At 45.5% G+C, this 26,433-nt stretch overlaps 1 protein-coding gene across 2 annotated transcripts in view; it reads left to right on the top strand.

Moving 5' to 3' along the window:
* Positions 1–22,575: 22,575 nt before the first annotated feature.
* The window catches only part of PLS3 (plastin 3), a 50,455-nt gene continuing 46,597 nt past the window's right edge, over positions 22,576–26,433 (top strand). Inside the window, exon 1 of one of the 2 annotated variants that reach the window (XM_039571749.1) lies at positions 22,576–22,635. The gene's annotated coding sequence lies outside the window, so the exon portion shown is untranslated. Of the gene's footprint in view, positions 22,636–23,286; positions 23,550–26,433 lie in introns of those variants that run through there. The other variant, XM_010407615.3, reaches the window with a different exon arrangement.

Raw genomic sequence — 26,433 nt, forward strand, 5'->3', positions numbered from 1 at the left:
GGCTTCTCTGCTGCAACCCTGTGTCCTTGCTTTAATACTCTGTCCTTCATGCTCCGGTTTCCTTCTGTAGCCTACCACCACAGTTTGTTGTTACCTACACAATACATGGTTCACCTAACCATATGTATCATTTCTCCTAGACGGTCCTTGCTCCTGGGGCCACTAGAACAAAATATTGCTTGGGAAAAGACCTTGTCTCCTGCAGCTCTCATCGTGCAATGGTAGGAGCAATGGTAGGAGCCTTCCCCAGGGCAGCAAATCCTTTGCCGTGTTCTCGATGCCCCACTCCCTGGTGCTGCAGCTCTTCTCACAGCTGCTGGTGCATCTTAGCACATGTGACCTCAGCTGGGTCCTAATATTGACAACTGACAGAGGATGCATATATATCTACCCAATATTCACTGTGTGCACATCAGTGTGCATTAATTCTTTATTTTAAGAGAGCTGCCATTGTTTGCTGACTTCCTCTTCTGAGAAGATGAGAGTGGAAGCACCGTGCCTCCTCACCAGAGCCAGACTCCGACCATCGCTGCTGTTTGTTATTCACACACCAGAGAACACAATTAACACTGGCTATTACATACATTATTCGAGGCAAGGAGATAGCAATTGTATTAAACAGTGCATGATGAAACAGTTCAACAAAGGGCAACTTTCTCCAAATGCATCTTAAACATCTTAGTGCACTGCTGGGATGCCTAAAATGCTTCTGAATTTACCATATGTATTTCTTTTTTATGGGAGACAGTGTTTTTCCTAGCAAGGCACACAGATTGAAAGCACTTAAGAGCAAGAAAAGCAGGCCTGTTCACTTGATGACTGAACACAGGTTGATCCTGTGATATTCAGAAACAAAAAACCACTTTTGAAACAGAATTGCAGTCAGAGGCAAGGAAAGGGACATCAACCTGCTGTGCTACACAAGGCTATTAGTTTAATTGCCTCCAGGAGAGGGGCAACAGCTCCTGGTTCATGCTTCTCATCAGCCCCGTTTGGGGTCATCCCTGACTTTGCTGTACAGGCCATGGTACCCAGCCCAGAGGACTGGGCTGCTTCAGCTCCCTCCACCCGTGGCATCCCATTTCCCCAGCTGCCTCTCTGCACTGCTTGTGCTCCTTGCAGACAGATGGTGGTCAAGGTGATCTGCCAGAGTAAGATTTCAAACCTTATTATGGTGCACTTGTTCTCAGTCAGGATTTATGTGCCCAGCATACTCCTTTCTTGGCCTCTGCTTTCTCTGTAACCATTAAAATTAAAGGACCTGTGACGGTGATAGCAAAGAAGAGAGCATTAAGCATTTAAGGCTAAGGAAGAAAGCTATGGCAGGACAGCATATTCCCTCCAGGCCTGCAAGTTATTCCTATTTGCCGTTGAGAAAATACAAGGAATTAAACTCTTCAGAGCGCATGAAAACTTCTTACCCCAAACTCACATTTCAGGAGAAGCTGCTGGCCTGAGCCACTTCTGTAACCCAAGCCTGAGGCTGAGGCTGCAGCGAAGAGGTTGGTTTGCACCAGGAACCGGGAGACCCAGTGCAGCACCCCGACATCCAGCACCCTGATATCCAGAGCTTCCTCCAGCAGCATGTCTGTGGGGAGCAGGGCAGCACTCCCTTGCATGGCGTGGGTTGTGGAGCTGATGTCCCACGGGTAAGCCTGTCACAGCCATGTGCCTGCAGTGCCTGCAAGTACGCGGTGTTCCAAGGCACCACCTCTGCTCTGCTATTTCCTTCAGTTGACCCCACAGCACTTTCCCAGCTGGAAGCAGCTCCCTCACACCCAGTCCTGGCAAAGTTATCACTGAGTTCAGGGCCATTAGCACCTGATTTTTTTCCTCTGAACTGTCACAGCTTTGTAGCTGATCAAATCTGAACAGGATGCATTTTGCAGACATGCCCTCATTCTCCCCATATTCCCAGGAGCCGCCCCAGGGCCCTACCCCCAGGCTGCAGAGAGGCAGAGCACTTTGGGGGAGCTGCATGGCACTGGAGGGCTTATATGAGCTGGGTGGAAAATATGTTGAGCTGTGGGAAGCAATGGTCTTTCAATAAGCATTGAAAAGTGTACAGTCAGGCATTTAAGAGCAGCCCTGACAGAAAAACAAAGAGAAACTCTGGGTGAGCTAATCCAAAAACAACAAAAGAAATTTTCCTTTGCCCCTCCTGGCTTAGAGCTCTGCCTTTCCATAACTTCTGCCTGTATTGCTGTCTCTCACACGCACCCTTCTACTCCTGCCCAAAAAGGTTCCAGAGAGGAAACCAGCTCTGCTGGGGAAACATTGATTTGCAGATTTTGCAAGAACGCAAGAAGAGAAAGAAGTGGGGAGGAAAGACATGAGATGGCACCCTGTACAGGGTGGGTCAGCCTGCAAAGGCTGCCTGCACTGCTGGGGCCACCTGCCACCTGCTCCTCACCTTGAACTCCTCTGGCAGGGTGAAGGGAAAAGGCTGTGCAGGGAATGGGGAAAGGAAAGGCATCTGGGGAACTGTTAGTCGAGTCTAGTTTAGTTAATCAGTTGAGCTTGGTTTAGTAACTTGTAATCATAACATGTCATGAACGACACAGGGCATTGCCTCATGAACAGCTTGACCTGTGCTCCCACCCCAGACTGGACAGGGTTTGGTCTCCTAAATGTATATATTTGGTAAGGAAGAAAAGTTCACCTCCCTCCATCCTTTCACAGAGGCCTGAGAATGAGGAGCCTATTTGCTTTTGGGGTATAAAAGGTTTTTCGGAGCAAGTCCCAGGAGGGCTGTGATGACTCCGTCCCTAAGCATGGCTCAAAAATTGGACCATGAGCCTGGATCCTTGGTCTGGGTGTTGTTGTCACATGCTTCCTATCACACCACGTGGGCATTTCCAGGCAAACTCTGCCTGACTTGGAAAGTTCCTGCCTGCCTGGAGGTTATTTGCAACAGCACTGGCTGCTGCAGAGCGCTGGATGTGAAAGACAATGCTGCAAGGAGCATCTTCCTCCAGACAGCTGCTTTCTGCTCTGGGCTGCACAAAACACACCACATCTACACACTCAGGAACAACCTATGGAGATGTCTGATGATACCTGCATGGAAATGCCCTGTTCCTCCTGCATTTAGGTGCCTGAGTGCAGCAGTCAGAGCTGCTTTTAGGCTCACATAGCGACACAGAGCTCGTATAGCGACAGCATTCCCAGGGCAGTTCTGATTCCCTTGCATATATGCCTGCATCCCTCTGCTCCCAATTTAGCAGGTCATCTGCAGCCTGCTGCCTGGAGCAGGCAGGATACAGGAACACAGTCTGCCACTCAGTTCATCTCTCATTTGTCCAGCAAAGAACAAGAAAAGAATTTTTTTTTTTTCTGTTTAAACAGACAAAATTCACGAGAAATGCAGGATTAGGGAAATTCTGGATTTTTACAAAAATATTTTTGATGTCTGGCAAAATGAGAATGGTTGTGTTTGAGCAAATCTGAAGATTTAGAGAAAAGACTGACATTTTTAGCATCCTTTGCAATTCCACTTCCAATTTTGAAAAATGCTGACCACTTTAATCAAAATTTTAAAAAGCAAAGAATAATTATATATGAAACAATAGCTTTCCTGGATATTTCAAATCACTGTGGGAGATGACTTTCTAGTTTCAAGAGCTCTGAAAGAGACAAATTCCTTTGGCCTTGACAGCAGCAAGTGAATGTGACTCATGGCTGGGGAGCAGTAGCCAGAGCAGGATTTGTCCTTTAGGACAGCCAGCAGCTGTCCAGGGGTGCTTGGAGCTTCTTGGCTCAATAGCAGATCCATAACCAATGAATAATTATTTCTGCATTGGTATATAATGGCTATTATAATATTTTCATTGTACTTTTCTCTTTAACAGTCAGCAATGCTGATAAATAAATGAAAACTTCTCTTCTGTTGGAGAAAGGATGGTGGTGTCCAGCGTCTCTGCATGTTTATATGCCCCTGCCCCTTCACCAGGTTCTTTCATGGTCGTTATTTCAGCGAGTTATCTCCTTGTGCCATTTGTCAGCAGGGAAGGCTGCAGGGTTTCCCTGCTGGGTGGGACCATGTGTGGGCTCCTGTGAACGCCTTCCCCAGTATCCTTGGGGCACACATCTTATAAAATAGTACAGAAATAGTCAGCAGACAACTCTTATAATACATTGGTCTCTTTTCAGAAATACTCAAGATCTGTTTGAGAGGAAAAGATCCTCCTGTGAACCTCCTCCCTTCGTGAAAACTGCTCCTTTGAATGACTTCCTGAAACATCCACGTGGCTCCAGGGAAAGTTTCATAATTCTGAATTAGAGAGGCTTTGCTATGCAATCAAGACTTCAAACATTGTCATTTAGCAGCCTTCTGAAATAGAGTATTTCAGTGTCTTTTGCTCTTCTCACAATAGCAGTAATGTGAGGAAATCTCACAAGCACAGCTGGTCTAAATAGTGACATGTACGAAATAAAACAGACTACTTGGGCCTGGTACATACATCCTGCTGCTCTAGATGATTTCTAAACACAGAACACAATGAGCATCAATTGACAACTCATAAACTGTTGAAAGGGGATGCTGGGCTATTTCTGTATCCTGGAAGTGTGCACTGTCTGAAGAAAATGAGAAGGAATAGTTTTCATTTTGAGCTTACATCTACCAAAAGGATTTAGACAGTTAACTACATTTAAAAATATCTTGGAGGCTGTATTTTCTTTCCTTTTCTGGAATACCTGCTAAGTAACAACTTAACCATGTGTTAAGGCCAACACACAGACAGCCCAAGCTCAGAAAGGCTCAGTGAATTCTTTAAGTGGGAGAAAAAGGAGACAATCTATGGGTGTGAATCTGGGGGAGGGTTCTCTCTCTGCTATTTTTTTACCCTCCATGGACCCCTTTCCTGTGCAATAGCTGTACATGGCTGCAGAGTCTGCAGAGCCAGACTGTGTATGCTTCAGGCCCCGGACTTCTGCATGACCCATATGCATAACCCCAAGAAATTAGAACATTATATCCGGGGGATCAGCCCTGAGCCATTTCTGACAGGAGTTAATAAATGGCACAAGATCTGCTAAGGGACAGAGGGTAACAGGCTCATTTGTCAGCCTGTTCGAAGCAGTTGTCTTCTTTGTCTTCAGGATATATTTCAGCATCTCAAATATTTTGCAAGCTGCCAGAACATGCAACTGTACTAAATTCTTGTAGACGCCACTGCGGTGGCTTCACTCTGGGTCAAGAGGCCACATTATGCTGCCACACTGTAAACCTGGCACTGGGGCACATGCTGAAGGGTTTTGTCCACATAAGCAAGAGTAACATTAGATATTCATTGATTTACTGAAATCACCAAATCTGCTGATACATTGGACACTATAGGTGGGAAATCAGCTATCTTTTTTAGAAACATAGAATCTATCAAGAAATAGAAGAGGCTGTGGAAGTTTCTGATAAGGGAGAAATCCGTGTTATAATGGCAAAGTCCTGATTAGAGGATCATCTGCATCCAGATACCAGGATCAGCAAAACCAAAGAGAATACTGGAACAGCATTTAATGACACTTTTCTATTCAGAAAGACAGCACAGTGGAAAAATATGAATTTCCTTGAGATGTGCCAAGAAAATGCTGTGCATATTCCTGGTGTGACTGTGTACTGTGCCAAACATGTGATGTGGGTACGTGCCTTGGGCAGCGAGAGTCTTGTGGCACAAGCCAGGGCACCTTCAATGATCAAATTGTCAGGAAGGGATTTCTCCTTTCAGAGTGAGAGTTCAGTGACTTTTTTCAATATTTTGCCTCTTGCCAGAATATTCCTGGCAGAAAACTTGTTTATTTGGATATTTGTATAAGGTAAATCATAACAAAGGAATCACAGATGCAGCTGAAACAGGCTGCTGCTCAGTCCTTGTTCAGCAGCTCATTTTCAGAAAACGCCACTGATTTACTGCCATTGACATCCAAAATCCTATGGATGAATCAGGTCTTTGCTTCTCAGGTACTTGAGTCTGATTTTTCTGGCTATGCTGAGTAACAGGAGGGTTATTATTTAAATGGAAACAGTAAGTACAATGTAAAGAAAAGAAAGAAAAAGAGAGGGAGCATCATGACTGCTGTGAGACCTTCAGCATTGGCAGCACGAAAGTTGTGTGGTCTTTCTGCAGAGTATTAGGCCAAGCAGTGCTGCTGGACCTCCAGCTTACTCTGTAGTGCTGTGTAACACCTTTGCGGGGTTAGAGAGGAGAAGGCAGCATTCTCACCTCCAGCCCAGGGTGGTCCCTGCTGTGCTGTAGGACTGATGCTGGCTGCTGGTGATACTCTGAGGAGGGACTGTGCAGGTTCTTGATACTGTGGCCTATGTCCATAGAACACAACAGTATCAGGCTACAATTTCCTTGAACATGACATCTACACCTACTGTCTGGCAGCATCAGGAGCGTGACACAGCAAAGACTGTAAAGAGCTCGTCTGTTTTGGTGCTGGTGCTATGAAGGGTGATGCTTCCCTATATTTCTAGTCCAAAACCCAACCTGCATTATGAGGAAGATCCACCCTAAACAGCACAGAGTGCTCTGGGCACAGAGTGCTGTTTAGCTTCCTTGTTTAGCTGCAGATGCATATTGTTTTGGGCATCAGATGCTTTGTTTACAATAGAAGCCGTGGTCATCACAGGGTGTCTTCTATGGAGTGAAGGAGGGACATGGCAGGAAAAGCTTCTCAGGCTGCACTGGGGGAAACTGGGTGGCAGTGCTTGGGTTATGTCACAGGTTTGTGCATGTATTGGATTTTGAGGACCAGTTGTCCAGCAGCAGTACAGGGGTGAAGGAGCTCCCCACTGAGTGGGAGCTGGCCCATGGGTTGTGCTCCCAGGATCATTGTGTCAGACAGGGGGAGAGACAGAAGTGATTTCTCCTCTCCGCCACCTCACTACCATGTGCAGGAGTTTCCCCTCCCATGTAATGATGGTGTTGAAACTGAAAGATAATGGTTCAAGGAACTTCTGGCATTTAGCATATGATAACTTAAAATCTTATCAGGATCAAAATGCTTCTGATACAAAAAGCCATTATGAAGTTGTTTTTAAGGCTTGACTTCCTTTTCCCGGCAGTGGATACAGTCCAAGGTAAAGTCCAAACTGAGACTGCCACACTGAGGGACACTATTTCCTAATGCTGACACTGCTTTTCTAATGCATCTGGATGAAGCTTTGCTGTGGGGGTAGATGCTAACTCTGAAAGCTGCCAGTGCAGGGTGGGACACCTTTCCTGAGTGTTCCCCACCAGGCACCAGGATCCTTAGGATGCATGGCTATCAGGGGTGATGCCCCTGGGAAGGGAAAGAGAAAAAGCCTGTTTGTACCAGGATATGCTGTGCTGGAGCCCTGTACACACCCATGCTTGCTCTTCTCATCCATGCTCTACATAATCAACTCATGAATCTAAAACTGCTCTCCAAAACTCTTAATAACCAAAGATCCCTCTTAATTCAGTTGTTTGCTTCATGCTTTAGCTGTTGGAAAAGTTATATCTTTTTTCAGAACAGGAGGCAAAGTACTGTAGAGTAAGTTCCAAGTTCTCCCATTCAAGGAACCTGAAAAACACTGCTACAAAGTCCACAGGATGGGAGGTGTCCGGGCAGAGAGAAGGGAAGGAGAGGTGCCACATGTCGTGTCACACCCTTTGCCCCAAGCTGCACCACCGCCCTCAGGCTGAGCTGCCCCTCACTTTGCAAGTGCTAAAGGGTAAGTCCCACATAAACACTCGAAAGGAGATTAGGCCCCAGAAGGTGTGTCTGGCACCATCCTACCCTAAAAAACATAGAAGCCAAAACCCCCAGACTCTCCTGCTGGGCACATCCTTGACTCCTCCTGGTACCAGCAGCCTCTGAGCTGCTGAGCCTGTCTTGCTCCATGGCAAAGAGGTTCATCACTGCCTCCAGCACCGAATAGTCCAAAAACTAAGCCAGAGGGGGCTTATTGGGTATGAGTCCTTGCCAGGTGCAAAGGCTGATGAACTCTGGCACCCACTGCTATTTGCAGATGCATAATTACATGTTCATAACAAATATGCCATCAGTTCAGGGCGGTCAGGAACGTGTTTCATCACAGGCACACTAGGGCACAGGTACAGGCTTGAGCTGCCTCCTTCTTCTTAAAATCTTTAATGATTTTTTTTCTTCACCTGGATAATCCTGGAGCTGCTGCCCATGAGTGGTTCTCACACCTCCACAAAATGAGTGCACAAAGGCATTTGTGGAGAACAGAAAGTACTCAAGATTTTGACAACAGCTACAGCTGAGAAACATGTTTGATTCAACATCTTCTGTTTTTCCCTTTGTCTCACCTGAGGACCTCTGTAACTATTTGAATTTCCAATGAAAGATTTTTAAATGCATTTTTTCCATTACAAATAACCTTAAGTGTAAGGGAGGTTAAATATAGAGTTAGGAAACACAGGAATGTTCAGGTTGAACAAAATGCTTCTGATTGCTCAAGATTAAATATTTTTTTCCTCCCTGCCTTGTTAACCCAGAAATGTTCTCTTTCTGGTTTGTTTTGACCTCTGAGCTGACAAATGCTCCCTCCTCTGTGCCTGCTCAAGGGTACAGTAAGTGCATCTTTAGAATGTTTCTTGTTTTTCCCCAGGCATTCTCATTTGCCTTGAGCTCTTTGAATTTGAAACCTTGATCTCTGCTTTCCAGCACATTTTCTCCCTTGCCAGCTGAGAAAAGGCATGTTCAGCACTGTGATGGTGGAGGCAGCTGCTCTGAGCCTCGTGGGCAAGTTGGGCTGTGGCAGAGCAAGCTGATGGAGCTGAGGAAACCTGCAGTCCTCCTGAATGCCAGCATTGAGGTTTGTTTTAGGAGAAAAGAAGGACACTTATACTTTCCCCTCGTGGATTCTTTTTGCTTGTAAAAGAGCCAATCTGACCTTAGCAGGTCTTCTTGTACACCTCACCTTGGGCAGAGCCAAGGCCATGGACCTGCATTACCCTTTATACCTTTCTTGTAAGTACTTGCATGGCAGGTGGGGTCACCATCCTCCCTTATCATGAGTTTTATATCACCTACTCATTTGTTAAGTCAGAGAACCTCTTCTGTCATCCTGACTGGGTGGGCAGAAGAGGAAGACACCCCATTCCCATCCTCCCACATGGAGGGTGAGCATGGGAGCAGCTCCAGCTCTCATCCCCAGTGAGTGGGTGGCTGCCTTAAAGCACCAATGGTGCCTAGTTGCATGGGTGTCCCTTGCCATATTGCAGATCAACTCTCACTCCTGAAAGCATCCTCACTTTGCAAGACGTCAGGATTCAGAGGATTTTGAGCTCAGCAAAGCATTTTGGAGATACATTGCGACACATTAAGATTCCTTGTTTTGTGGTTGGCTTTCTGCACTTTGATGGATTCCTGACACCCGTTCACTTTAGGACGGGTGGTTATCACACACTTAAAGCCTCTCTCCAACTCATCAGGGACAGCCAAAAGTGGCAGTATAAAGATACAGACCAGCAGACTGATGTGTGGAAGTTTCAACATCTGCATCGCTTGTCTAATTCTTCTTCTCAATCCCTCATCATGGAGTATTGCCATCCCTGATCCTCCTGCCAATGCCTTCTAAGGGTACAGAAATGTCATGGAAGAGTTCTCATTGACAAAACCATAAACATGGGCAGTTCTACAGGAAAGCTGGTGTATTATACATACAGCAGATAATTGTGCTGCTAGGAGAGAGATAGCACAGGCAATAAAAAGTAAACAGTGAGTGTTTGCCCAGCAGCTTGTGGACTCACAGCAGGCTGCTGGAGGAGGCAGGGCGCAGCTCAGATCCACTACTTCATGGTCAAGGCCAGAGAAGCAGTAAAGGAGATCCTGAGGAGGATCTGCTGACAGCTGGGACCCTGTTGGGTAGATCTGTGTTTGTGGTCCTTTACACATACCTGCAGCCTCTGGTCTCAACCATTCTGCTAAAACAGGCCGTGGACTGACCATGTGTGACTTCTCCCACTGCCTGTCTTCTTCCACACTGAGCGCTGTGTGAGGAAGAGGGAAGAGAAAGCTGATGCAGGTGCAAGCAGTAGTATGGACTGTCCCTTGCTGAATCATGATTTTCATACAGCAAGTGAGGAAGTACTATACTCTTGCATGAATAAATTAAGTTTTTAATAATAGCATTGAAAAATCAGTTTTGTACATGTGGGTGTGCAAGAGTGCTGAGAGGAGCAGCACACCATGCAACAGGTGATTCCATAAGCCATCCTGGCTGGCCACACCACAGGCAGCTGCCTGCACCCAGGGTCAGCCTACCCAGCTGTTGTCCCAACAGCTGTGTCATCCTAATCCCCTGCCATGTGTTAGTGTTCCCCTGGCATGCCCAGAATTGCCAGCGATGGCTGCAGCTCCTCTTGGCCAGAGCATCTGGGGAAGGGTGGCCTCCAAGAAGTCTTTATTTTCATGCTGATAAAGATCAAAATCTTTCTCTCCGGGGTTTCACAGCAGTTCCCACTGTGGAGGAGGGCTTGCTTGGGAACTGAGTGATCTGTCCCAGGGTGGAGGCAGTGGCCACACTAATAAAGCAGAGCTGCACACGAAGCCAAGGGCAAATCGCAGAGGGCAGTTTGGGACAGAGGCACTGTCAGCCCCTGGCAGATCTGTGTCCAGAAGGAAAAGCTGTCATTAAAGGCCACCCAGATCACAGCATCCGTGTCACCCAGGGGCTTGTCTGCAGAACACATGAATTTGCGTTGCCATGACCTTTCACAGCCCATCACCCTCCTGTACCCCTCGGTGATGTCACTAGTGCCTCCATAATAATGGTTCAGAGAATCTGCATGTGTGGATCAGCACTCTGTTAGATGGCACATGGCCAGGGGACATGATCATCATTATCCCAATTTATCTAGATACTCTGAATAAAGAGTGAAAGGTGGCAGGTAAAAACACAGTGGTGGATTCAAGGAGGTGGCACTCTTCAAGAAGAGTTCAAATTCTTAAAAATCGTGCAAAATATTGCAAGTCTTAACAAAAAATGTTGGGCTGTGCCAAGAAGAATATCCAACTCAGAGGTTGTAAAGATTAAGCAGCTGGGTGGCGTTAGGTAGGGTGGGACTTGATAAGGGAAGAATTAATAATTCTGTTTTGCTCACTTGGAGATTATTATCAAAATGAGAAGAAGGTGCCAGGGTCTCAAGTTGACATTTAAACCTGAGGAGCTGTGTATGCACCAGAAAGCTGCATGTATGTGGAAAAATATTCCTCCTAGCTGGGAATGTAAAACCATTACGGGCTTGTTTGAATTGCAGGGCAAAGATTTTATTTAGTGTGTGCTACACAGCACATCTTCCAGCTCCCAGGTCTGTGAGGCTGGTTCCCAGTGGGAAAGTTAGATTCTTTCTCCCAGTTGCAGGATGGGAAAATCAGAGTTTGGCTAGCAAAACAAAACAGAAAAAGGATAAATTGTAGCTGGAGTGAAAATTAATAACTCGTTTTGCATCAACTTGAAGATTTTCACCACTTGCAGCCTTCTTTAAGTGTTTAACCTCACACTCAAAAAGACGTGTCAAGTGATTGTGCTTTAAAATATTGCACTTGAATCTGTGGTTAGTATTTGTATTCCCCAGGATCTGGGGTGATTTGCTGAGTTTGACCTGACTCCACACTTTTTGTCATTCACCTGGAGCAGCCTCTTCCTGAAGGACAGACCCCATGGAAGGCACCCATGCTGGAGCAGTTTTTGAAGAACTGCAGTCCATCAGGACTTCTCATAATGTGTGATTTTCAAGTCTTTGTGAAACAGCTCTTTCAAGATAATACTTCAGTAGTTGCATTAATACAGAAATTAAATCCACAGGGAGCACAGACCTTTACAATCACTTGTAAACAAGGTCAGGTTTTTTGAGCTGCCTTCATGGCTAGGTGGCCTGACAAAACCATCAGGCAGTATTGATGTCATCACCATCAAAAAATAGTGTGTTTCAAAAGATAAAGCAAATATGAGCCACTTAGCAGCTATGTGGTACAGAAAGCTACTTCAAATTTTCTTCCAGTACCAATTTGATGGACCATAAGTGTATAATGATTGAAAAAAAACTCTTTTCACAGATCAGGAGGGGATATTTAGTGGCTGAAAAATGGTTTTATGTGTTAATGCCCTTGGCAGTGCTTCATTCTCAAATTTCTTATGACATACATGTGTGAACGCAAAAACAAAGTCAATTGTAAAATCGTTGGGGACAAAATCAAAACTAAAGCCAAATGTTGCTTTCCCTACTTCTAGAAAAAAGCCTTTTATTCATAGCTGTCAGAGCAGTTGATGTTGGTCTGGATGAAACATCAAAAATATGAAAAGTGAGGACAGATAATGCTAAAATAACAGCAACAACAACGAAAAAGCAGGAAGTGATCAAAACTCTTCCCACTGCCAAGTCAAAATAAGATGAGATCTCTGTGACAGATATATGTTACTTTGCCTATCAGAAGAGTGCCCTACTCTATCTGGGGTACTTGGTGCTGGCAGTTCTTAACCCTGTTTTGTCTCCATGGGGAGCACAGGAAGTGCTGAGGTCGGGAGAGCTGTAACGGCAGACACCACCCTGCAAAGCAGCTCCTGGGGATGCGAACTGGGCTTCACATGGCCACCTCTCCTGCAAGTGTGGCCCTTGGAAAAGTCTTGGACCATATACCCCTTGTCAAAAAGCTGCATTTCTAAAGAAATAGAGCTTTGGGCTCTTCTGCTGGAGTGGCTGCTGAGGCAGGGACCCAAAAGAGGGGTAGAGGCCCAGTCCTTAAACACTGAGGTGATAAAATGCCTGGGGCAGATGGTTTGGGGAATATCCTTGGCTTGGCATGGCTGAGAGCAGTGCCATTCTGAGAACCAGTTTGTCCTTTCTGTACAGGTCAGTATGGCCAGGGCCTGGTTATTTCAGGTATCCTCCACACATGGCAGTTGAGGGCCTCTCACTGCTCTCATCTGCCACCCTTGAAAAGACCATCAGTGCCTGCTGCAGAAGCAGAAGGACATGGAATGTCCCTGCATGAGGACAACACAGCCTGTTTTCTAATTCTGCCTGTGTCCAGCCCACTAGAGAACCTTTTTTTTTTTTTCTGCAAGAGTACTGTTTTCTTCTGTTTTTAAGCCATGTCACAGTTATGAATTCCCTTTGATCCAGCATGTCCCTATCAGCTCCAACAGAGGGAGAAAGAGGAGCTCCTGGGATGAATTCCTGTCTGCAGCTGATGCTGAGAAACACTTTTTATGAGCTGTTACTGTCCTTTTCCAGTAAATTTATTACTGGAAATAAACCTTTATTATAGAGCATATTGGTCAAAACCTGAGGACTGTTTTTGGGCTGGAATGTGAAATGCCAGGACAGTGTCCAGTTAAAAGTCCTGTGATGCAAATTATGAGAATGCAGAAGATGAAGTTTCTGCTCACCCATCACATTTGACACAAATGTCCTCCAGTGCCGTGAAAGCAAATATCCATGCAAAACACGTTTTTTTATGAATTCAGAAAAAATTTTCTGTCCAAATGAATTTTTAACTTATGCATCTTCTTCATTGCTGAGCCCTCTCCCCTCAGCCAGGATGCTGCTCTGGCCAAAGAGGATATTTTGGGACACAGAAGCTTTCTGTGAGCTCCTTTCACAGACTGTCCCAAGGCTGCACACTCCTCAGAGGGGTTGAAGCAATGTCTGCAGGACTGGGCTTGCTTTCAGAGGTGGGGACTGCTTTTGGAGAAAGGTTTTATGTTTTCTACGGTCATTGTCATCATAGCAGAGATGTTGATTTGTCCTCGTCTCCTCCTGCCTAGGAGACATTAAACACTAGCTACAGACTACTGGCTGAAGTGAAGGCATATGGAAAAGACTCTCTGCACTACTGGAAATAAGGGTGGTAATGATTCCAGAATGCAGACCAGAGAGAAATTGAGCTGGGCTCTTGACACTTGAAGGCAAGTAATTTTACAACATGGAAATGCATTTTCTTGTTCTCTTTGAAAAAAATATTCCTTGTTTTTAAAATGAAGCTTGCAGGAGTTTTGATGCTGGTTAGTCATCAGAAGTGGGTATTTAGTGGGTTAACAGCTCACAGACCAATGCAAATGATTTCAGCAGCTGACAGTCACAGACTGCAGTGACCCAGCTATCTAATAACCTTGCCTAGAGTCAGGCACCAAGAGAAAAAGTAATTTTAACATGTCTAGATCAGCAAAAACTAGAACAGCAAGAGCTAAGCAAGGGGAATACAATGGTGGGGTCAGGAAGGCGAAAGCATTGCTGCCAGCTGGATGCAACACTCCACATACTGCTGCCTGGAGGACTGATCCATGCTCCTGTGCCAGGGGGATGGAGCTAAACACCACTTAGGGGGCTGGAAATGAGGTTAACTCCATTGCACACACAGCTTGCAGCTGCTCCATGCACTGTAGTTGCACCCTCTGTGCTGCCTGGGATCCTGCACAGATGCATGGGAGAGGAGAGAAATTCCAGTGTGACCAGCACTAAAACTTGCTTTCCTGCAACGAACAGGAATGACAATAGCAGGAGAAAAGGCTGGAAGTGCCTTGGAGAAGGTAGCTAGTCTGTCCCATATCCTGCAGCAGGATGATGTGAACCTGAACCACCCTAGACTGCTTTTTGTTTGCCCTGTCTCTGTAGTTCCTTATGTTCTTCTTGTATATCACAAGGAGTTCCTTTGCTTTCTGCCTCATCCCACACACAATTACCACAAAAGTCACATTATTTTCAGGCAGTTCTCTCTTTCCTGCTGTGTCCTTGGCAATAAAGTTTAGGGAATGCAAAGCATGGATATGTAAGTGTGGGCTGGTGCACCAGCACCAGTCCATGCACTCACCTATCCTGAGGAGGCTGGTGTGCACCAGAGCCTCCTGGTTTTGATGAGCAGGATCATCCCTGCCCCAGCAGCACTCAGCTACCTGGAGATGCAACTCAGGGCAAAGCAGCTTCCTTGGATCTGCTCAGATCAAGGCACCTGGCCTGATCCCTGCTCTGCAGAGACCAGGAGAAGGAAACAAAGCCTTGCAGTTGCTGGCCCTGTTAAAGAAACTGCTCCACTGAGTTTGTTCCGGCCACTGCATTGGGTTTCATGTGTCCTGGGTCCAAGTGGAGCTACGCAGGGTGTTTGATTTGGCAGGTGTTGTGCAGCCTGGCCTCAGAGCTGGGAACAGCCACAGCCTGGGCTGTGAGACTACAAAGCAACTTCTGTGCTAGGCAGGGTGCAAGGGAGTGAGTGTGTCACAGCTACACCTCCACACAGAGTCCTGCTCCTGTTACATACAGCACAGCTCCTGCAGAAACACACACGTGGCTGGAGAGAGAGCATTGCTTTTAAGGATAGCTTTTTTGTTTCCCTGGGTAAATATCCTTATCCAAAATCAGCATAAGAGAATTCTGTGAGTCTTATCTTGTTCTGCAATTTTCCTGCCTTACACAGTCACTAATAGTTCCCTATTTATTAGCCCTGGCACATGTCCACACCATCTCCCAAGCCCTGGGCTTGCAGGAATGTAGACAGCCCTGCTTCACTTCCACTCACCATAGATTTTGGAAGCTGTGGGATGACTGAGTTTTGCAGGAGCTGAAGGAACTTTGTGCCAGCATGAGTACAAGGGAGGAGCAGGCAAAAGTTAGAGTGGCAAAAAAAAAAAGAAAAATCAAGGAGAAAGTCCAGAGAAAATGAGAACTAAATATTCAGAAATATGTTACAGACTAGAAGGACTAAAAAGTCCAAATTAGTTAGAACCATAGTATAATTTAGGTTGTAAAAGACTTTTAAGATCATCAGGTCCAGCCATTAACCCAGCACTGCCAAGACCACAACTAAACCATGTCCCTCAGTGCCACATCTACAAGACTTAATCCTGTCCAGGGATAGTGACTCAACCACTTCCCTGAGCAGCCTGTTCCAGTGCTTGACAACTATTTTGGTGAAGATAGGAGCAAATTAGTAAGTATTAGAAACATAAGAAAAAGTGTCCTTGAGCAGCAAGAACACTTCCTCAGTTATCAAGCACAGCCTCCAGCTCTCAGCCTGCAGCGGATGAATATAATTCATTAGCTGACATGCAGGCTCTGTATACCTCATTTTAACTTGAGTTGAGCCAAAGGAAGGCAGAGTGGAGAGAAAAATGAAAGCAGGGCCATTGCTGCAAGCCTGACCAGCATGAAGGTTAGCACTGTGCACTCAAGACTCCTCCTTGGAGGCCCTGTAGACGTCCCTGTTCATCCCATCCCAAGCTGTTGATACCATGCAGAATTGCCTGCATAAGCAGCTATTTTGCTTCCTGCCTCCAGTCTTGTCCCAATGCAAAACCAACTGCATGAAGTATTGACCCACTCCTATCTTGCCAAACCACCAGGCTTTTCCCCCTTCGAACCCCTCCTGAAAACTTCAGTCCAGGGTAATGTTGTCCAGCTCTGAGCACATTGCCAGGATTTAATAATAAGAACCTGCATGCAGAACATCAGGCTCTGGTAATAATCAGGTTACTGCACACCAGTGTCACCCAAGATAAAAAATGAACAGCTATCAGCTACATGGCAGAGACTGTATTTTCTACGGTCTGCTTGGTTCTTCTGCCCCAAACTACCTGTGTCTGACCTTCTGCATCTCATGTTCTCTGAAAACATGATTTTCTTTGTAAGCAGTTGCTTATACCTTAGCTAGGAGAAAGGAAACGTAGATTCAGTAGCTTTTCAGCATCTGGTCTTGATGGGTTGATAAATCAAGTAAAGAGAAGAGACAAAAGCACTTTTTCATTGTCATGCTTTTTTTGATCCAGAATGGTGAAGGAGGGAAGTTCACCCTGTTGATATGAACTGGAAATAAAATCTCACCCGGTGTCCTGTGTGCTTCGAAGGTCAGTGAGGCCTCTATAAGCTCAACCCATAAAAAACCTGTAGTTAAGGGCTGTGCAAAGGCATCATATGTGTAACTCTGGCTTGCCACTGATGAGTTGGAACTGAAGAGCTCTCCTAATGCTGCATGGGTGATCCCTGAAAAACTCTCCTTGACAAGAAAGAACACAATTTTAAACAAATAAAACATACACTGCAGGATAGACACAATATGAGACCCTGGGGAACCCCTTCACCAAAGTGAGAGCAGATTAAATAGGAGGCACTGGTGGTTTCACAACACAGTCTAGAGTCCCATGAGGTGATGTGTTATCTGGCAGCCAGGACAGTGAGAGGGAAGGCAGCCTGCCCACAGCCTGGCATGCTGTTAACTTTGGTGGGTAATCTGCACTCATGGTGGGGAGTCTCAGAGACTTCTGTAGACTTTGAATATGGATTCCCTGGACTGGACAAACTTGATGGATAAACTTACTGATATTTATTTCCCAAAAGTTGTTTTTAAGTAAAGAAGAGCCCAGAATTATTTGAGTAAATGTTTCTAGTGGGAGGTAAATTCAATTTTCAGTAGTTCAAAATATAATGCAGATTTCCATCTGCTTTCTTGCAATGGGAAAAAATAGTTCCAGATTATTAATCTGTTCACAGTACCACTCAGTTGTTCTCTTTGATTGATGACAAGTGTTTTTGACATAATATCCTAGTTCTAAGATTCTGTTAATGTTGTGGGTAAGTATTTGCAGAAAACAAAAGTCTAATTGAGAACAGATGCCTTAATTCTAATGAAAGAATTTCATACCAACTCCTTAAAGGCCTCTTCTGAACCCATATGAACTCCTACGGTGTGTTTTGCGGTTTCTCTCTCTCCTTGCCATACTATGCATCAGAGATGCAAGTTTTTAATTGCCCTGTCATGCTTCCTTTCCTTCTTCCTGATTGTCACCACCCCTCACTTACGGTCTGTGATGATTTTTATCTTAGGGCAGCTATCTTAGCCATGGGATATCAGCATTGTTCAATAACCCAGCTTTAACTTTTATACAATGGAAAAGAAGTACGGGAGAAGCATCGCTAAGCTGCCGGATAAGAAGCTTACATTTTAACAGAGATGGTAAAAATTCATTTGACTTCTCTAGGCATGGAGTCACACTAACATTAACCTGGCATTGGCAAAGTCTGTTAAGGGCCCATCCAGCTTCTGCTGGAATCAGTAGCAAAATCGTACTGGATGCAGGGCCAACCCTCCATCTGCCTGGTGATTATTATGGCAATAAACTGCATTTATAGAAATCCGTATGCTTACAAATTTAAAAAATCCAACAGGCAGTCTCCTTCCATTGTGGCTCTATAGCCAGGTGTGCTGGTTTGGGCAAATTTGGAACTATATCCTCTGAGAGAAGGCAGGTTACAACCACCCCTCTCCCCACCAAGTTCAGGAAAAAAAGAATTTTCCTTGAAGGAAAGTGAAAGAGATAAAACCTATTTATTTAACAAACACACAGGAAAAGAATAATAATGCTAAATGATAAAACCTCTCGCTCTGCTGAGAGAAACCTGGGAAAATTTCGGAGTCCTTCTGCAGATCTTTCTCCCCCTCCTTGGAGCTGGGACAGGGTGGTGGGCCCACCTCTAGGGCCAAGGCCTTGGTGAAAAGTCCTCCCAATGTATTCTGATGTTGAAACTGTCCAGCAGAGAAGAAGGGAAAAATCGGATTCCCAGGAAAACAAAGTTCAACTCTCTGGAGGAGAAGGAGCTGAAAAACTGGCTGAAAGCTGGCTGGAAAGAAAGCAAGCTGGGTGCTTCCCTCCACTCTCGCTCTCCTGCCGCAGCTGAATGCAGAGACCCAGTGTCCTTGAAACATGAAAACAAACTGCAAAACTGCTTTGAAAAAGTACACTTTTCTTTCCCACCTCTCAGGCTCAGTTTAAAGGCATAGAAATTTCTGGGCATAGAACAGCAATATGGGATACAACATCATAAAGTCACCCCAAGACACCAGGGCATTTTCTAACACCTGTTAAATTCACTGTACTCTGCTGAGGAAGAGAATTAATTAAGGACTGTTTAAACAAGTCTTCAAAAAGTATGGCCCATTTCCTTCCTCCTAAGGAAGCACACAGGAGTGTGCTAGTAGTTAGTGAAGTCAAAATCCTCTGTTTGCATATTTTCTACAAGAATATTTCACTATAACTTCATTTAAAAGTCATACGAAATAACCTCAGTCATGTTGTAAGTCAGGTTGGAAATACCTGTCCCCTCTCTGGCCCTAAGCCCTCTATTCTCATGGGACTGTATGGAAAGTCCCTCTGTACAAACAGTACTCTTTGTCATTTTCTAAACAGTAATCTTTCTGAAAGGGCTTTAAAAATGTCCCAAATATAATTTCAGGAATTGGCTAACACTCATATACCAGATTTACTCTGTGCTTCGGTCTCTGTTTATAATCTCCATTGGACCTTTTATAAGAGGACTGGCTTTCCCCTGTGACCTTTGCCAAAATTTCACCTTTCCTTTCCTGGTTACATCACCTGTGGATGCAATGAAATAAGAATCCAACTGCCTGCTGTCAGGTGATCTTGAAAAAGTCTGCCCACTCTTTCACAAAGCAGTAATTGCTGAGCTTCCCTGAGAAAGGGAAACCAGTATCTGTGTGTGCTGGTTTGAGACAAATTTGGAGGAAAATATCCTCTGATAGAAGGCAGGCTACAACCACCCCTCCTCCACCAAGTTCAGAAAAAAAAATTTTCCTTGGAGGAAAGTGAAAGAGATAAAAAACCTATTTATTTAACAAACACACAGGAAAAGAATAATAATGCTAAATAATAAAACCTCTCGCTGTGGAGATAAACCTAGGACGATTAAAAGTCCTTCTGTAGTTGTGGTCTCTCTCCTCCTCCTCGGAGCTGGGCCCGTGTGGGCCCACCTCCGGCACCTCGGTGGAAAATTCTCCCAGTGTGTTCTGATGTTTTTGAAACAGTCCGGAAGAGAAGAAGGGAAAAGATGAAGTCCCAGGAAAACAAAGTTCAACTCTCCATCTCCCTCCGGAGAAAAGGAGCTGAAAGCTGGGAAAAGCCGGAAGGTGTTTTTTCTGCTCTTCTTGCCACAGCAGCAGAACACAGAGGAGTGTGTATTTGTGTCCTTGAACAACTGCTTTGAAAAGTTTGCTCAGTTTTTTTCTCTCCCTCCTCTCAGGCTCAGTTTAAAGGCACAGAAAGGCACAAAATTCAATTCTGGGCATAGAGTGGTGATAGGGGATATACATCATAAAGTCACCCCAAGACATTGTGTTAGAGTGTTTTTAACAATAATCACCCAAGAACATGCAGTTGTGTTTTTGCAAAGAAGATGTTCACTAGTTATGTGTAAGTGAAACTCCACATTTTGACATCTTATTCAGAATATGGTAATTATATTGAGTACATAATAAAAATCTTAAACTGAGTTTGATGACTATATCACAGGGTATTAAGCAGTTGTAGCTGAATGAATTGATGTGTCTACTATAGCTCAACATTCTTTGTGTAAGAAGACAAGGGGAAATCCTAATAAAGAGGCAACTGGTAAGTGCTCAATATGTTTAATACTTTGCTGCCTCATTTGGAGAACAAAGAGTTGCCTGTTTCATACTACTGGTTTGGACAAAAGCAGGGCATGGAAACATGTAATCTGCATTTTCTGAGTAGTCAAGATTTACAAAGATGATTTAATGTCTCCCGTTCTTTTATGTTGGCATGCTAGCAGAAGTGGACAAGAAGTAATCCAAAGTATAATTTTTCTTTTGCTAAAATACAGAGTCAGAAACATTCCCAGCTCTCTTGTGTTTGTAATGTAGTGTGAAGCATTGGTCTAATCTAAACACAGGACTACCACCACAGAGTGTAAAATTGAACTAATTTTTAAAATCAGTCTAAAATTACCACTCCTATCTCCAAGAGCCAGCCTAACAAACTGATGAATATGTAAGAGCTTCTGATATCCAACAAGAAATCCAACTGTATAAAAAGAATAAAAGGAAGATGGGAAGAGAGTCTGATTCTCTCAGGAAACTGCTCCTAATGTGATGAGGAAACTCCCACTGTGAGCCATGTCACTTCCATCATGTGGGACAACTTTATGAGACTGTGTCATTTGGTAGCTTTGGAAATACACTGCAAAATGAATTTTCCTGGCAGTTTTGACAACAAAATGCATTTTACTTTATGTTATAATTATCAGACTGACAGCCTTTCTGTAAATAATTAATATAAAAATTCATAACATAGGACTATGCAATTCAGATGCAGAAATGTGCACCGCTAACATTGCCAACACAGAGAACTACGTACTAATTGCAATGGATTTCACTGGGCAGTTCTAGTTAAATATGCCCCACATTTATTTAAGTTTGAAAGAGAAGAGAAAGAATGATCTAATGTTGGTGTGTGCCTTATCTATTAATAGTCTGTTAAGTAACCGTCACCTTTTGGCAAGTTTAATTTTTCTGACAGTGGTGGAAAATAGTTAAACGGCAAAAAATGAGATGTGCTTTTACATTATACCAGAGTTAGCACCTTCCACTAGTGCTCCCGGTTGTTGTATGAATTTATTACTTTGTGCTGTTCTCATCTCCAGGCATGGGAATGTCTCATCTTTCTGGCCTGGAAAGGGTTTTTTGTGCCTGAATGCGTATTTGCTTTTCTCCTAAAACTAGACGAAGACATTATTATCCGAATCCATGTTTTTTCCTCGTCCTGGTGGACGTGCCAGCATTGGCCAAGAGTGTGAAGTTTCCCATTTGGGGAAACAACTTCTGCCTTTTCCGGCCAAGGTCTGAAGTGCAGCTCTGGCCCCATCTCCTTCTCTCTGTTCACCTCCTTCTTCCCACAGCAGGTGTTTGCTTTTTCTTTCTCCATTCAAGGCCTATTTTGGATTGAGTTCTGCTCTCCACCAAGCAAAAAGCATCCCTAAGGCCTTTGATTTCCTGAACCCTTGTAGCAATTTTCGGTGTAAATATCTGTGTAGCAAATGTAGAAATTAGGACAGTTATGAGGTCACCTATCCCAAATTGGACAGCTGGAAGCTGTGTGGGGAAAGGCCATGGCAATGCTCTCTGTCCAGAACAGAATGACAGGGTGCAAGGGATAGGCTCCTGCACTCTACTCACTCGCTGTGGGAGCCAGGCCCTGAGCCAGCGCCTGGCTCCACTCTGTGGGGAGTTCCTCGACCAATGTGCCCACCAGCGCCAGCTTTCCCTGGACATCCTCAGCATCACTCCGCAGTGTTGTTCCTGGGGAGACAAGCGGAATTTGCAAGGGAAGCCCAGAGCTCCTCTGTCTGCGTGGCAGGGCTGAGGCAGCCAGGGCTGCCTCTGCATGGGAGACAGGACACAGTCTTGCACGGAAGGAGGGACGCGAGCACAGAAGGAAGGGATGTAGAGAAGAAAGGATGCCTGCTTGGAGGAGAGTTGCACACAGAAGAATGAGGGATGCTTGCCGAGCAGGAGTGAGGCATGCGCGGGACTGGGGATACACGCAGGGCATGGAGATGAATACATGCAGGACAAGAGGGATGCAGGCAGAGAACAGCGGGGAAGACAGCACGGCAGGGCAGCCCGACGGCGGCAGGGACAAGGACGGGGCGTGCCCTGGCTGGAGCCTCAGCTCTGCCCTGCCCTGAGTGACTCCGCGGCCGCCCATTCGCAGCGCGGAGCACCGTGATGTGCGGGCGGGCGACCCAATGGGGCCGGGCTGGCGGGGCCGGGGCGCGCCGAGCGCGGGCAGCGGGCGGGGCTGGCGTGGCGGGACTGCTCGGAACGGTGCGGACGGTGAGTGCTCCCTGGGTTCCTTCAGCGCGGCTCCAACTCGGGGAAAGTTGCAGGCGCTCGCCCCGCCGCTGGACGTGCGCCAGAGCATCCCGGGCGCGGCGGCGGCGGCGGCGGCGGCAGCGGGGGAGGCGCCGACCAGCCCCGGCGGCTCCGCGGGGCCCGGCCCAGCCCTCGCTGCCACCCGGCTCCGCTGCCGACCAGGCGTGTCTCCGGGGGATGCTGGGGCAGTGGGGCGGCGGGGCGGGCGCAGAGCCCGGCGCGCGTGGGTGCCCGGCAGGACGCGGGGGACTTGTCCGTCGGGCGCGCTCCTGCCGCCGCTCCTAGCTCCCCGTGGCGATGAAAAGGCACTTCTCCGATTCATCCCCCTGGAAAACTTCACCCCCGGGCTGAGCCGGGGCGGGCCTGGCGCAGGGGATGCGCTGCGCGCGGCCGCCGCCGGGGCTCGGCGCTGGGATGGAGCCCCGGCGGCGGCAGACTTGGGGCTTTGTGCGAGTTGGTAGAAGCAGAACCCGGCCGAGGGGCGGGGAACTGCTTCTTCCCGCTGTGGGTTCCCGCAGAGCGGCACTGAAAAGGGGTTCGGTTTGCATTTCACTTTTATCTTTTGTGCAGGATAGTATTCCCAAGGCAGAGAGTGTGAGGAAATGGGAGCGACTTCTCATCTAATTGAAGCGGGGTGAAATGAAGTCGTGTGACAGCTGTGTGGGTTTATTTTTATACGTCTCTAATTTGGACCGGGAGAGGAAGTGTCACCCTACTCTCCTTAACAATGGCTTCTTGTTGGGAGCCTGGGAAGGGAAAGAGAAGAGCAGGCAATTTTTCAGGATTTAAACCTTCAGACTTTTCCTTTGCTGGGGCACCCCGATGCTGGCTGGAAGTATTCTAATGGATAACATCAAGTCCCAGTGCTCACAGAGGTAACAACTCTGCAGGCATGACTGTGCTCCAGTTGTAAGTTTTTATCTAAGTAGAAATAGTGGTGAAATATGTGGATGGGAACTGACCTCCAGTTAATGGTTTCTTGGGACAGGCTGCATGTGCCTGCTCTGTAAGAGCATCTGTACCTTCAAGCAGGGCATCACTTGGACTTACTGATTTCTTTTCAGGAGAGCTGCTGGTATAGATCTGAACAAATACCATTGAATCAGCCTTTGAGGTTGTTATTGCTGTTACACAATTTCAGTGGAATGTGAGAGCTGGGTTTCCTGGTTTTGATAAATCTGTAGAAGCGACTATAAAAGATAATAGGTATCTCAAGTAAATTGCTTTTGCATGAGAACTTGGAGCCATTGTTCAACCAGTAACACTTGTGACTTCTCCAGTGAGGCTGGTAACCTGAGAAGCAAAACTCCTTAATGCTGGGAGACTTGCTCAGAGTAACTTCAAAGACAACAGCTGGAACCTGGATATAAAGAGGGAATAGTAACCGAGATCAGTATGTGCTAGTGCTGTGCATAGTGATGTATAGAAATTCAAGCTGTTTCGAAAAGAAACCCTGTGCAAAGGGGAGCTGCTGGTGGTTTGCAAGTGGAGAGCAGTGATTCAGGGGGATTACTGGACACGAGGCAAGTCCCCTGGGTGCAATATTCTGCAGCTGATTTTTGTCCTGGGGGTGTTTGATGGCCTTATGTGGGGTGTATGCATGCAGAGACTTTAAATTCCAGATCTCTTTGTTTGCATCTAAATAACTCTTAAAAAAAAGTAAGAAAATAATTTGTTAAGGGAAACCTTTTCCAAACACTGCTGTTATCACACCCTGTTTATCTTGCCAATGGTTTAACAATTTGAGGATGTTGTTTGGTTGTAACCAAGCTCCTCTGAAGGAATTTTTTGCTTGTGAAAGATGAATTGCTCATTCTTTGTCTGAGTTAAGAGATGTGATTATTAAACTCAGTCATTCAGTGCTAGATATAAAGAATTGTGTTTAATCAGGGTCTTTGTTCTCTTATGAATTTTAATCTGATGAAGTTTCCCCTTCCATAAAATATGCAAACATCTCCCTAGATTAAGAATGCCCCAAACTCCAGAAACCTATTTACCATTTTTGGCTAGATGAGCTTTACAGCGGACAGGGCTCTGGGGACTGATGACTTCGTTAGATATTTGGATAAATGCAGAGGAAGCCCTTCCCCTGGGGCTTCCTTACTGACTTCTCTGCTCCGGGTTTCAGGTGTTGTGAGATTCAGCTGGTGAGTGAAGGAATTGCAGCCTTGTTAAATGAATTTGTCCTTAATCCACTCATGCAGGGTCTTCTAGTAACTCTTTCCTGTGTTAACTTGGCTTTCTAGTGCAGTGACTTAAATGGCTTTAGAGAAGCGGAAATACAGCAGTTCTGACTTGAGGGAAGCAAAGGAGAGTGCTTGCTGCTCAGTGATTGATTGGAAGGGATGTTAGGGACAGTTAATTCAGTAGTTGTGCTTAAGCAGCTGCTGGTGATCAGAGTGATCTGTGTGCCTTGTGAACGGCTTTATCTGCACTTTTTGTGTCGTTAAACTGCAAGTGCTCCACTTGGAGCTTCAGTATAGTAGTTGCATTTATGACAACGTACAACATAGTGCATGGGAGAAGATAAATACTTCTCTTTTACATGATTGGCAGTAAGTTTAGGGAGGGTGTGCCCCTGATAGATACTGTAATGCACTTCCTTATCTAAGTAGATGATGTGATCAGTGGCTCATTTCACACCTGAAATTGTCTTGCTGCTGATATTTTAGGAGGTAATTTATTTGGTGATGTGTCCCAGCACACAGATAATGTTCTTGGTGATCCATTTTACACAGCATTAAATAATAGGTGGCGAAACACAAAGGGGCTGTGTTTTCAGCAGAGCCAAAGAGCAGTAAGTTCTGCTTTATATCAGTATGAGCTATTTCTTGTTTGTGGTTGGGATTTGTTTTTTAAGTTACAATATTTTGCATCTCTTTGCTTCATAAAATGCTGACAGATGTGGATTGGAATTCTCTGGGGACATTTGTCCCTCTTTAGAAACAGGCCTGTTAGCTTGATTTTCTTGCATGTGAATTGCCTGTGGCAGAGGAGGTGATGGAAAAGCAGCATCAAGCCTGCTTGCATTATTCCAGCACAGATTTTGTACAGATCCATCAGTGCTACAAAGCACAGTCCCGGCTCTCTAATAGTGTTCACAAGGGCAGCTCTTGACCTGCCATGTTCGGAGGCAGTTTAACCCTGTGCAGGTATATGGTGGTGATTCCGATCACAAAGAGAGTGGAAAGCAAAGGTGGGGAAGGAAGGACGGAGATGGCAGCTGCTACAGTGTTGCTGTGCAGTTTGCAGAGGGTTGGACAGGTGAAATTGATGCAGCTGCTACTTGGTTTTTATCTGTGTACCACCAAGTAGCACTAAGCAGCAAAAGAAACATCGTTTAAGTTGATGTTTTGTTCAGGCTTTGAATATTACTCTGCCTCCAGATATATTAGAGCAGTAATTCAGCATAAAAAAAAGCAGATTCTCATCTCTCCAGGCCAGATGTTTAAACATGTGACTGACAAGCTATCAACCTGCCTGGTGCAATAACAGATATTAATTGTTAGCTTTCTTTTAAGTTTCTTGTCAAATTTGGAATAGCCACAACATGAGATGTTAATATTTATCAACCAGTTACTGGCCTTTGCATGCTCAGCACTTTTTGAAGTAAGTACTAGTGTGCATTTAGTAATCTGTGTATCTTTTTGGACACTGACCTCATGAAAGTTATTAGAGTTGCTAATTATATCGAAAAAGCCAAATGTGAATCCAGAAACTCCTGCCAGCAGATGTGTGAAAGGTGGATACTGAATTTTA

This window comes from Corvus cornix, chromosome 4A, assembly GCF_000738735.6.
Source record: "Corvus cornix cornix isolate S_Up_H32 chromosome 4A, ASM73873v5, whole genome shotgun sequence".
Classification (NCBI taxonomy): Eukaryota; Metazoa; Chordata; class Aves; order Passeriformes; family Corvidae; genus Corvus; species Corvus cornix.